At 47.8% G+C, this 13,034-nt stretch overlaps 1 long non-coding RNA gene across 1 annotated transcript; it reads left to right on the forward strand.

The window, feature by feature from the left end:
- Positions 1-446: 446 nt before the first annotated feature.
- On the forward strand, positions 447-8,000 carry LOC141156530 (uncharacterized). Its single transcript, XR_012247656.1, has 3 exons — positions 447-695; positions 7,143-7,222; positions 7,319-8,000. It is a non-coding gene; the product is annotated as an uncharacterized lncRNA (long non-coding RNA).
- The last annotated feature ends 5,034 nt before the right edge of the window (positions 8,001-13,034 follow it).

Here is a 13,034-nt window from a genome sequence, read left to right on the forward strand (position 1 = left end):
CCCTGGGTTCTTCTTGATGTAGTACAATGCCAGGTCATGTGTATGTAGGCAGTTCCTGGATGACAAAGGCATTTATGCCAATGACAGTCCCTCATGTTCCTCAGACCGGAATCCAACTGAGAGCCTCCGGGACATCATGTCTCAGTGCATCTGACCACCAAAAAGCACCACAGACTATCCAGGAGCTCATTGATACCCTGATCTAGGTCTGGGAGAACATCCCAAAGACACCATTTGCTTTCTTAGCAGTAACATGTCCAAATATTGTACAGGGTGCATGTCATACCCCAGAGTTGGGTATTACTAGGAACTCTGTATAGGTTAATACTGTATATTAATGTTATCGTCAGTCAGCACTTATTATGCTAGTTGCAAGGGAAACAGTTAACATCCTCACCAAGGCAGGTTGCCAAGAAAACAGTTAGTGGGTGGAGTTTCTAGTGCACAAAAGTAAGAGACAGAATATAGTTAGTTTGGTTAGAGTGAGAGAGTCCAGAAGAGAAGAGGGAGTATGAAGAAAGAGAAGAGGGAGAGAGAGTCCAAAATGGGAGTTTAAAGAAGAAGCGAAGCTCAGCGAGCACAACTACAGACACATTCACACATGTGAGGGGGACTTCTCCTCTGTTCCTATCAGGCTGCAATGGAGTGGCTAACTCAAGAGAGGTCTGAGGGAGCACCAACGTCTGCCAATTGGGGTGAGTGATCGCCTGATTCTACAGAGCACATTGCTCTGTAAGTGGGCCCGGAACTTAGGAACAACATTCGGCCAGTTGGTGGTTACTCATAGAAGACTATGGGGATAACGTTAAGCCATTGCCCCTCATGCTATATGAAAGTTAGTGAGGTTGGGACAAAGAGGTCATTCATGGATAGAGACCCTGAAGGGGTGAAACGGAAACTCTATAGCGTCAGTACTGGACACCAGACATTAGACACCTGGAGGGACTTACTGATATTGCTCCTCATTGGTACCCATCACTCTGCCTCCGCTACCAAATGCTGTCTGTAAAATGGAACTGTTTGTCATCAGCACGTGTTGCCTGTACTGTACTCTCTTCGGCTGTAACCCCTCCTTGGGCTGTGAAAGAGTAAAAGCTTACAGTCTGTTTTACCGTTACCAAAGTCTCCTGGCTTCATATCTCTCTCTCCTACCTCTTCCTACCCCTGTCTCCCTCCATACCGAAATACCATGGGGAACATTCACCACAACCGCACACCATCAGTGAGGGGGCAGTAGAAGGACGTTTAACCCTCACACACCCACAGCCTTGTATCCTTATTTCAAATGTGCCTCCTCAGCGCCAGGCATCGGGCACGGCCACCACCAACCGTTTAATGGGGACCAGAGAGGATCCGACCCATGCCTGGTGTACTGAAGGGGTTCCCATCCATTCTGCGCTCTGGTGCATTACATGCATACCATCTAGTGGTGGCCAAACACACTAAGATGAGATACATTAAAAGTTGCTGTGATTAAGTTTTTAACTTAGATTTTGGGGTGATTCGGAATCCAGCCCTTATTGATTGCTGATTTTGGTTTCTATTAACCATGATAGCTCATTTTAATCTCAACAAATTTCACAATTTAGGGCTCATACTCATCTGCGTGAAAAAATGAACTAGTGCAATCCGATAAAAAATCGGATTGCACTCTGACTAATGTTATTCAATGATCCAGTGCTCAAGTGCGATTTTTTTCTCAGCTCAGATTGGACTGAGAAAAAAATCACAGCATGCTGGAGTGGCCACGTCTATCGGACGAGACTCACCAATGCAAGTCAATGGGTGCGAGAAAAAAATCACACAGCATACTGCCCATGTGTGGCACCCCAGGAGTCCGGTTGCCACAGTGGCATTGCCTCCCTCACAAGGGGTGATGCCATGCCTGGAAGCAAGCAGGGGTCCCCTAGTCAGGTATACTAGCATGCAACACTTTCCTGGCTCCAAACCAGCAAGGGGAGCTCCTCCCCTTAGCAACTGGAATATGGAAGCGGGGTTAGTAAGAGTTAGTGAGAAGAGTTGAATACAGGACATTGAAGAGGAAAGACCTGGGGAGTGGAGCTGCACGACAGTTCACCCCAGAGAGGAGCGTAGAAGAAGTTGTGGACTGATTATTAACTGCGCCATCCCCTGCACTACACTGCACAGCAACATCTATAACACCACCATTTCCTGCCCTGGAGCTAAGCTCTGCCTGTGGAGAGCTGAACCAACTCTGCTGCGTCATCACCAGCTCCAGAGGATCAAGACCCTCCACTATCAAGGAAGTGCGGCAGTTCCTCGGGCTGGTAGGCTACTGCAGGAGATTCATCAAGGGTTTCATCAAGATATCGGCACCCATGCAGGACCTCTTAGTTAGTCGACTGAAAATGGCTCTTACTGGAGACGAAGTCCTGGCCTACCCCGACTATGGCCAACCCTTTATACTTCATACAGATGCCAGCAACGTGGGATTGGGAGTGTTGCTGTCCCAGGTACAGCAAGGCAGAGAGAGAGTGATTGCCTACGCCAGCAGGAAGCTCCGGCCCACGGAAAGGAACCCCGACAACTATAGTTCCTTCAAGTTTGGAGTTTTTAGCCATAGTCTGGGTTGTAAGAGAGCGCTTCAAACATTACCTCGCCTCCTCCAGATTTACAGTCTTCACGGATAACAACCCGCTGACGCACCTGGAGACTGCGAATCTTGGTGCCCTAGAGCAACGATGGATGGCCCGACTGTCTAACTACAAGTTTACCATGAAGTATCGGGTGGGGCATAAAAACACAAATGCTGATGCGCTGTTCAGGATGCCCAACTTGCCAGATGGGGGAGAAGACCCGGAAGAGCTGGAGGAGATAGTGCTACCCGCTTTCCATCATCACGGGGTGACCCAGTGCTCCCACTGTGTGAGGGACAAGCACTCCGCCAACAGAGAGGCCACATTCAACCCATTGCCCCACCATGGATGGGCAGAGACGCAGGATAGCGACCCAGCTGTCTACCTGGTAAAGGAGTTGCTGACACAAGCTGACTCGCACCCTGATCCAGATGCTCCACAGGAGACCCAACAGTTGAGAAAGGAGAAGGGCAAGTTGTTCATCTACGAGGGAAAGCTGTGTCGAAGAAGCATCAACTCCCTGACACACGAACTGGTCTGGCAGGTGATAGTCCCGAGGCGGGATGCGCCAATGATCTTAGAAGCGTACCACAATGGAGCAGGACACTTCGGGTGGAAGAAGTTGGAAGCCCTGCTACGTGAGCGATTCTACTGGGTTGGCATGAGGAAAGCAATCGAGAGATGGTGTCGAGAATGTGGTCCATGCAACCTGATACGAAAAGACCGCGATAGCCAGAGGGCTCCCCTGCAGCCCATAATCACCAAACAACCACTTGAACTGGTAGCCTTGGACCACGTGAAGCTAGCCCCAAGCCGGTCGGGCTATGTCTACGCTCTCACCATAGTAGACCACTACTCCCGATTCCTGATAGTAGTGCCAGTGAAATATCAGTCGGCTCAGAGGGCAGCCAAAGAGTTTCAACAACACTTTTGTCATCCGCACGGTTACCCTGAACGAGTGCTTACCGACCAAGGTCCAGCCTTTGAAGCAGAGGTGTTCCAGGAATTCTGTAACTTGTATGGCTGCAACAAAATAAGGATGACTCTGTATCATCCCCAGACCAATGGGTTGTGCGAGAAAATGAACCAGGTGGTAATAGACCTGTTGAAGACGTTGCCCCTTGAAGAACGTAGCCTGTGGTCAGAGAGGTTACCAGATTTGGTGGACCTATATAACCACATCCCGATGAACTCCACCAACTGTACACCTGCTTACCTGATGAGAGCAAGACCTGGTAAGCTACCCATCGACTTAGACATGGGAGTTTTAACACCAGAGATGACATCATCAGATGCGGATTGGGATACCGAGTGGCAGCAACAATACCGCAAGGTGCAAGAATGTGTTGAGAGAAGTTTGTCCCAGGCGAAACAGAAGCAGGAGAAAACTTACAGTCAGCATGAACCTGCAGTTCCCTTATCACCTGGAGAACAGGTACTTAAGAGGAAGAGACGAGTCCATAAATTAGATGACCAGTGAGAGGTTGAGCCATACACCGTCTTACCTTCAAATTTCGATAACACCAAGGTGTGCCTCATCAGTAAAGATGGAGGAGAAACTTCAGCGGCAGTCTCAAGAGACCACCTGAAGATATGCCCTGAACAGTTGAAACACAAAGAAGAAGACCAAGACAGCCCTCAGCCCACAGAAAAAGTGGAGGAAACGGTCCAGACAGTCCTTGGAGCATTTCCCCGGTCTTGGACGCAGGTGAACAGAGCAATTGTGGTACCGGTCCTGACCTTTCTCCAAGAGGCCTCACTGGAAGCTGCAGAGGCTCCAGAACATCTGGAAGACCAGTCGGCCCCAGAGACAGATGCTTCATCAGCAGCAGATCAGGAGAATCTACCCTCTGCTAGCAGTGAACCTGTCGTACCCAGGGTGAGCCAAAGAATTCGTAGGAGATTACCCAACCTACCTGTTATGATCTGCAACAAGAACTAAGCAAAGATAGGGGAAAGCTGTCCCTACAGTAAGACTAAGCTGAATCCCTACAATGTAGCGGACTGCCTGTTCCTAGTGAACAGACCCGCCTTCATCCTCGGCTAATCTGAACGAAGACCTATAAAATTAAGGGAGGAGTCCCTAAAAGAACTAAGGACTGGGACAAAAATGGGACACCTCCTAAACAGAAATTGTTGTAGAACACAAAAGACAAACTGACAAAAAGTTCTAGAGGTCCAAGAGGACCAAGCAAACTGACAGAGATAGGCACCGAAGCACCAGGCTAGCAAAACAGTCAAACAACACTGAAGTCCAGCAAAGCCAGAAGGAGCTGGAATATATAGGCAGATGGTCACGTAACTGCAAAACACAAGATAGAAAAAACTAACAGGAGGGTTCTAACACTACCAGTGTTACCTCAGACTACCCGTAGTGTAGTTCACACTGAACCCACCACACCAGGGGTAGACACTAGGAACCAGGGTAGGTCAGTGACAACAAATGTACTACGTAGATCGACCCGGAGTACTAAAGGTCAGCTCCCTGCCCGCTGGAGAAACTAAAGTGTAGGAGAACTAAAGTGTATGTTATATATATGTTGTAACCATTAAATAATCTTGGATATATATAGTTGTTAAATTTATGGACAATTGGACCACAGGACTAGGTGTGGTCAGGACAATATTGAAAATAGTTAGTAAGTGGCCTTGAAAATAAACCGCAGACGTGGCCGAAGACCAGGCCCAATGACAGTGTGCCCTGAAGCCACGCCCAGGGACGATACACAAAGTGGGCAGATGCGGTTCCCACCAGCCAAATTTCAGTTATCCGGAAAAAGACAATCCCCGGATTGTGGCGTAAAAACTAAGCGCCGCAGAGACTGCTATAAATTTTTGTTGAGTTTTTGTCATTTTTGACTTTGTAAACTATTTGTAATGAGAATTGTTATTGTTAATTGTTAATTCAAAAAGGTATCCTCAGTCCGGGAGTACTGAAGTTAACTAGGGGGGAATGTGGCACCCCAGGAGTCCGGTTGCCACAGTGGAATTGCCTCCCTCACAAGGGGTGATGCCATGCCTGGAAGCAAGCAGGGGTCCCCTAGTCAAGTATACTAGCATGCAACACTTTCCTGGCTCCAGACAAGCAAGGGGAGCTCCTCCCCTTAGCAACTGGAATCTGGAAGCGGGGTTAGTAAGAGTTAGTGAGAAGAGTTGAATACAGGACATTGAAGAGGAAAGACCTGGGGAGTGGAGCTGCACGGCAGTTCACCCCAGAGAGGAGCGTAGAAGAACAGGACACCGGAGTCCGAGGTTGTGGGGCACTGAAGGCCCAGCAGCAGAAACTGGAGGGCAGGAGACTGCAGGTCTCCTGGCCCCATCAGACGCCCGGAGGCTCAGCAGCACATAGGGCCCAGCACCGCCACGTGGGAGCGACACTCCAGGAAAGCCCGAGCTGCCTGCCATACGGGTGAGCACAAAGACATTTTACTCAGGGACGAGGGCCACAGCACAGCTATAAGCAGCAGGGCCAAAGAGATTAGCGCAAAGGGAAGGCCTCCAACTTCACCTGGCGAGGTGGATTCCCAACTTGCTTCCAGGCCGCCCGGACCTCTACTACCAGTTAGTACCCGTACCCCGGTCTGCCTAACCACCACAAGTAAAGATAAGAGGAAACCGCCATTAAGTTGTGGACTGATTATTAACTGCGCCATCCCCTGCACTATACTGCACAGCAACATCTATAACACCACCATTTCCTGCCCTGGAGCTAAGTTCTGCCTGTGGAGAGCTGAACCAACTCTGCTGCGTCATCACCAGCTCCAGAGGATCTGCACCGCAGCGGCGGCCCCATATAGCCGTATACCACAGGTGGTGTCACGAATGTTATATATATAAAACTTTAATTCCCCTTTTCTCAACATCCCATTTTATTGACCGCCCTGGGTCACGGACCGGGTCACCGCCACTGTGACACCCCCAGCACCGACCGGTCCGGTTACCAAGTACCCCACGGTCCAGGGGGCGCGTCACATGCGTATGCCATCCGTCCCTATACAACCCAGGAAGCTCATCATTTGACACAAGGGATGTTATAAATTTGAAAAAAAAAAATCACACCTCCACGGAAACCAGCAACATGAGTCACACTATCAACGTTGAACTGATGCTGTTTCTGGTGCATCAGTGGTCTGAATTGTGCGAGACAGCAAGCATGAAGGTTGTGGGGAACAGAGTCACCAGCATGCATCGTGGAAGTACATTTGCTGCGAGCTGTACCCCAATTATGGAAGCAGCTCAAAACAGATTCAAGAGGATTTAAGTAAGTAAGCCCAATTTAAACGTTACATTCTGATTGTCGTAATATATGTGTAATCTTTTATTTGGAGAATTTTTTTTTTTTTTTTTAAAAAACAAAAACATTATGTGTTAATTTTTTACAACCCAAAATAAACCACCCACAAACAAAATCACAAACCTAAAAAAAAAATAAGCACCATACTATACTACCAGTGATCTTATAACACACACTATACATGTTATTGCGTGCAACATCCTTGACCGATATTACTTTACTATTCTAATATCTTCAACTTTTTTTTCCAGTGGGTTTAGTGACAAGACGATGGAGGAGTTGCCAGGACCAGTTCTGCTGTGAGATGCAACAGTGGAGCAAGAGTGGGGGTGTAAGTGGCTACCTTTTTCACTTTGGTGTTTGTATGTTTTCCTTATGATTTTGCAGTCCAAAAATAATTTTTGCTCTGTCATCCGTCACCTTACAGATCGGGCAAGGGCAAAAAGGGAACTACCTCAAGCTCGGAAGGGCTGGAGGCCGGGGAGGAATCTGACCTGAAGGCTGTAGCTGGGGGACATGAAGAAGATGAGCCAGCGGAGACCACCACCACAACCCAGACCATTGACATCTCCCCCAAGCCACCCATCATCCAGTGACGCTACCCGCCAAGGAGAGCCCCCACACCATCACTGGCGGTCAAGACTTGGAAGTTGCTGTGAGTGAAGAGGTTGAGAAGGATTTCTGTCATAGTCTGGCCCGCTATTTCCACCATGTCCCCTTTGATTTACGGCTGAAGGCCAGGACTGTTATACAGATTATTTTCAGTGCCGCAACACCACCAAATTGTCCAATGTCGGTTTTCGAACTCCTAGAAAGGTGGCAGCTTTCTTGGGAACCAAACATTGAACCCCAGAGAAGGCTACTCAGCCGATCCACCTGCACGACGCCCTCCAAGACCAGTGCCAGCTTCCCACCAGCCAGCACCACCTCCTCCAGTGACAGCCATCCAGAAGCCAGCACCACCTCCTCCAGTGCTAGCCACCCAGAAGCCAGCAGCACCTCCTCAAGTGCCACCCACCCTGAAGCCAGCACCACCTACTGCAGTGACACCCACGCAGCAGACACCACAGTCTCATCCAATCCAACGATTTTGGCACTGAACAACCCCATCACCATCATGTCTCCTGCCACAAACACCTTTTGGTGGTTAGAATGTGGGGAAAAACCAAGAGGACACTGGCCAAGGGAGATATAGAAATGAGAATTTCATTGCTGAGATGCCACAACAGCCCACAGAAGCCACCTGAAACACAGGAAGAGGATGGTATATTTGGGGCGGACAACCCTTTCCTATACAACACTTCGGACCATGGGGTCTTTCCATCATTTAGTCCTCTTCTCTCACTTACCCCCTATGTCTCCACTCCAGTAGCTGTTCCCCCACCTTTTTCCACATCCAGTCCTGGCCCTGATGTGAGTTCCCCACCGTCTTATTATAATTTGTATTTTTTTTTCTTTTTCAATTGTTTTTTATATTACTGTTGTTTTGGCGTATGAGATTAATATGCCTATGTAATATTTTATTTTTGACGATATCGTTATTAAAATATTGTTTGAAAATACAAAGCACCTTGTTCTTTTATTTCATACTTTACACAAACACGTAATTTTTAGTAGTGTTACAGCATACTGTATCTGTAATCATGGGCGTACCCAGGATCAAAACTAGGGGGGCAAGCCATGGTCACAGATACCGAAGAGAAATATATATATAGTACAATGCAAAGCTTTCACTTCTTACATTACATGAGTGATAGCTCAGAAGCCGGCGAATCGCTCCACACAGTATACTGGCCGCCATAAAATGACCCATACAGGATACTGGTCCCCATATAACGCTCCATACAGGATACTGGCCCCATATAACGCTCCATACAGAATACTGGCCCCCATATAACGCTCCATACAGAATACTGGCTCCCTTATAACGCTCCATACAGGATACTGGCCCCCATATAACGCTCCATACAGAATACTGGCCCCCATATAACGCTCCATGCAGGATACTGGCCCCCATATAACGCTCCATGCAGGATACTGGCCCCCATATAACGCTCCATACAGAATACTGGCCACCATATAACGCTCCATACAGAATACTGGCTCCCATATAACGCTCCATACAGGAATTTGGCCCCCATATAATGCTCCATACAGAATACTGGCCCCCATATAATGCTCCATACAGAATACTGGCCCCCATATAACGCTCCATACAGGATACTGGCCCCCATATAATGCTCCATACAGAATACTATCCCCCATAAAATGCTCCATACAGAATACTGGCCCCCATATAATGCTCCATATGGAATACTGGACCCTATTTAACACTCCATACAGGATACTGGCCCCCATATAATGCTCCATACGGAATACTGGCCCCCATATAACACTCCATACAGGATACTGGCCCACATATATTGCTCCATGCAGGATACTGGCCCCCATATAACGCTCCATGCAGGATACTGGTCCCCATATAACGCTCCATACAGAATACTGGCCACCATATAATGCTCCATACAGAGTACTGGCCCCCATATAACGCTCCATACAGAATACTGGCCACCATATAACGACCCATACAGAATACTGGCCCCCATATAACGCTCCATACAGAATACTGGCCCCCATATAACGATCCATACAGAATACTGGGCCCCATATAACGACCCATACAGAATACTGGCCCCCATATAACGCTCCATGCAGGCTGTTCCCCACACATAATGCCTCATGCAGGCTGTCGCCCCCCACATAATGCCCGACGCAGGCTGTTCCCCCCACATAATGCCCCACGTAGGCTGTTCCCCCCACATAATGCCCCATGCAGGCTGTTCCCCCCATATAATGCCCCATGTAGGATGTCACCCCACCTTATAATGCCCCATGCAGGATGACACCCCCCCGCTTCCTTATAATGCCCCATGCAGGATGTCACACCCCCCCTCCCTTATAATGCCCCATGCAGGATGTCACACCCCCCCTCCCTTATAATGCCCCATGCAGGATGTCACACACACCCCCTCCCTTATAATATCCCATCCAGGATGTCACCCCCCCCTTATAATGCCCCATGCAGGATGTCACACCCCCACCGTTATAATGCCCCATGCAGGATGTCACCCCCCCTTATAATGCCCCATGCAGGATGTCACACACCCCCACCTCACCCCCCTCCCTTATACTGCCACAGGCCTCCATACAATAAAAAAAAAAAATCAAATACTCACCTCACATCTCACCTGCTGCCGCTGCTCCGGACTCCAGAGTCGCCGCTATCTTCCCGCTCTGCACTGTGACTGCTCAGGAGAGAGCGCGGTGACCTGAGATGTCACAGTGCAGCAGCCGCGGAGGATGCAGGAGCTGCTGCGGAGGCACGGGGAGAGGTAAGTATTGTGCCGGGTGCCGGGGCCCTGAGCAAGCCGGGGGGAACGGGCGCTGCTCAGGGCCCCGGCATTTGCCCGGGTGCGCCGGGTGCTGACGCCGGCCCTGGTGTGCGGCGTGCGTGCCTGCTTCTAGGGGGGGGGCAGCTGCCCCCCCCTGCCCCACGGTGGGTACGCCCATGTCTGTAGTGACAAATAATACATTTTAACTTAATTAATGTTAACAGATTAACATAAAGCGGTACTTAAAATACATCAGTAGGCCTATAGCAGTGATGACTTTCCATTGGATATCAGGATTTTATATTTTAGCCTCATGAGTCTTTTAGTGACCAACGTTTGGAAGTTGTTTAGTATGTTTTATTTTTCTTTTCTTTTTCTTTCTTTTAAACTTCCACCACAATTTTGTTAATGAGCTGAGGGAAAGCCGACAGCTGGTGGCTGATGTTTATAGCCTGGAAAGGGGGTAATACACATGGAGCTTCCCAGGCTATTAATGTCAGTTCACAGCTGTATATTTAGTTTTAACTGGATTTTAAAATTGCCCCCCCAAAAAAATGATGTGGAGCCCCCCTGTGATTAATAACTAGCAAAGGCTAGGCAGACAGCTGGGGGCTAATATTAATAGCTAGGAAAGGGCCATGAATATTGGCCCCCTCCCAGACTAAAAACATGAGCTCTCAGCCGCCCCAGAAAAAGCGCATCCATAAGAGGTGTCAATTCTGGCGCTTAGCCTCTGGTCTTCCCACTTGCCCTAGTGCGGTGGCAAGTGGGGTAATAGTATTGGGGTTGATGTCAGCTTTGTATTGGCAGCTGACATCAAGCCCAGGTGTTAGTAATGGAAAGGCATCTATAAGATGGCCCCATTACTAACCTCATAGTTAAATTGTAAAAAGAACACATCCAGAATAAATATCAAAAGACAGACCATCACTTCCTTAAACAGAAAACTGGTGTGTACAGGTGCTTACTAAGAGTAGCCATCTCCATATATAGCCAACAAATAAAGTAGTACTCTGTTGTGCTATAGTATGCAAACATGAAATATATGAAATTTGAATTGCATTACTGTTCTAGGAAATAGAAATAAATGAGAATTGTTAGAGCATAAATTGGCCAATTCATGTGTACCTGGCGGCCACGGTAAGATGGCTCTCATTGCTGGGAACCTACCTAGTGTGAATCCTCTCTTAGACTGAAGTCTACTTGTATGTGGGAAGGTAGGATCCTGCTAGAATTAAAACCACCTGAGGCTTAGGGGTGAAGTGCTCAGTCAGAAAGCCTATGTAAACAAACATCAAAAGACTGACCGTCACGTCCTTAAACAGAAAGCTGGTGTGTGCAGGTGCTTACTAAGAGTAGCCATCTCCATATACAGTACAGACCAAAAGTTTGGACACACCTCATTTAAAGATTTTTCTGCATTTTCATGACTATGAAAATTGTATATTCACACTGAAGGCATCAAAACTATGAATTAACACATGTGGAATTATATACTTAACAAAAAAGTGTGAAACAACTGAAAATATGTCTTATATTCTAGGTTCTTCAAAGTAGCCACCTTTTGCTTTGATGACTGCTTTGCACACTCTTGGCATTCTCTTGATGAGCTTCAAGAGGTAGTAACCGGAAATGGTTTTCACTTCACAGGTGTGCCCTGTCAGGTTTAATAAGTGGGATTTCTTGAATTATAAATGGGGTTGGGACCATCAGATGTGTTGTGCAGAAGTCTGGTGGATATGACGCGCCCCCTGGGCCGTGGGGGTACCCGGAGCTGGGCCTTGCAAATGCTGGGGGTTGTAGTCACCGTGGCGGCGACCCGGTCCGTGACCCAGGGCGGTCAAACCAGGGTAGTCTATGTGTATAGGTTATATATAGTCCGACTACGCCACCTGTGGAATGCGGTTATTGGTAACCGCCGCTGCGGAGCAGTCCGCTGAAGCTGGTGGTATGTGCAGCAAGGTAATGTGACTCCCCACAGGAGGAGTGTAGCTTCAGGGCAGCGTGACTGGATAATGGTATAAAAACTAGACACCATCTTAGATCAGAGTTCAGAGAGTGTGTTCAGTCAGTCAGAGGAGGAGAAGTCAGGGAGCAGAGGCAAGCGTGGGACGGAGCAGACGCGTCTCTCATCCTTCGGGTAGGTGAGTATCCATAGTCTGTACATACACTGCTAGGGACACACACACGACACATAGACACACAGGACACATAGACACAGACAGTACACACACGACACACAGACACAGACAGTACACATGTCACACTGAAATGAAGTGTGACATTACACATGTCACCCTTCATTTTCACACTGCGTTTTTTGCTGCGCTTTTTTATGCAGTGTGTGAATGGAGGTGCTTTTTTTACCTGCTTAAAAAAACGCAGGTAAAAAAAGCAGGAAAATACGCAGCGTAAAAAAACGCAGGGAAATACGCAATGTGTGAACGCAGCCTAAGACATATATTCAGTTGTTTCACACTTTTTTGTTAAGTATATAATTCCACATGTGTTAATTCATAGTTTTGATGCCTTCAGTGTGAATGTACAATTTTCATAGTCATGAAAATACAGAAAAATCTTTAAATGAGAAGGCGTGTCCAAACTTTTGGTCTGTACTGTATAAGCAACAAATAAAGTAGCACTCTGTAGTGCTATAGTATGCAAACATGAAATATATGAAATTCCAGAATATTTGACACTTCTTTCTGTGAGCATCACCAGTCTGTGGTGCACTTTACATTTGTGGCTTCA

This window comes from Phyllobates terribilis, unplaced genomic scaffold (assembly GCF_046119375.1).
Source record: "Phyllobates terribilis strain yellow unplaced genomic scaffold, ASM4611937v1 Scaffold_8__6_contigs__length_399053987, whole genome shotgun sequence".
Classification (NCBI taxonomy): Eukaryota; Metazoa; Chordata; class Amphibia; order Anura; family Dendrobatidae; genus Phyllobates; species Phyllobates terribilis.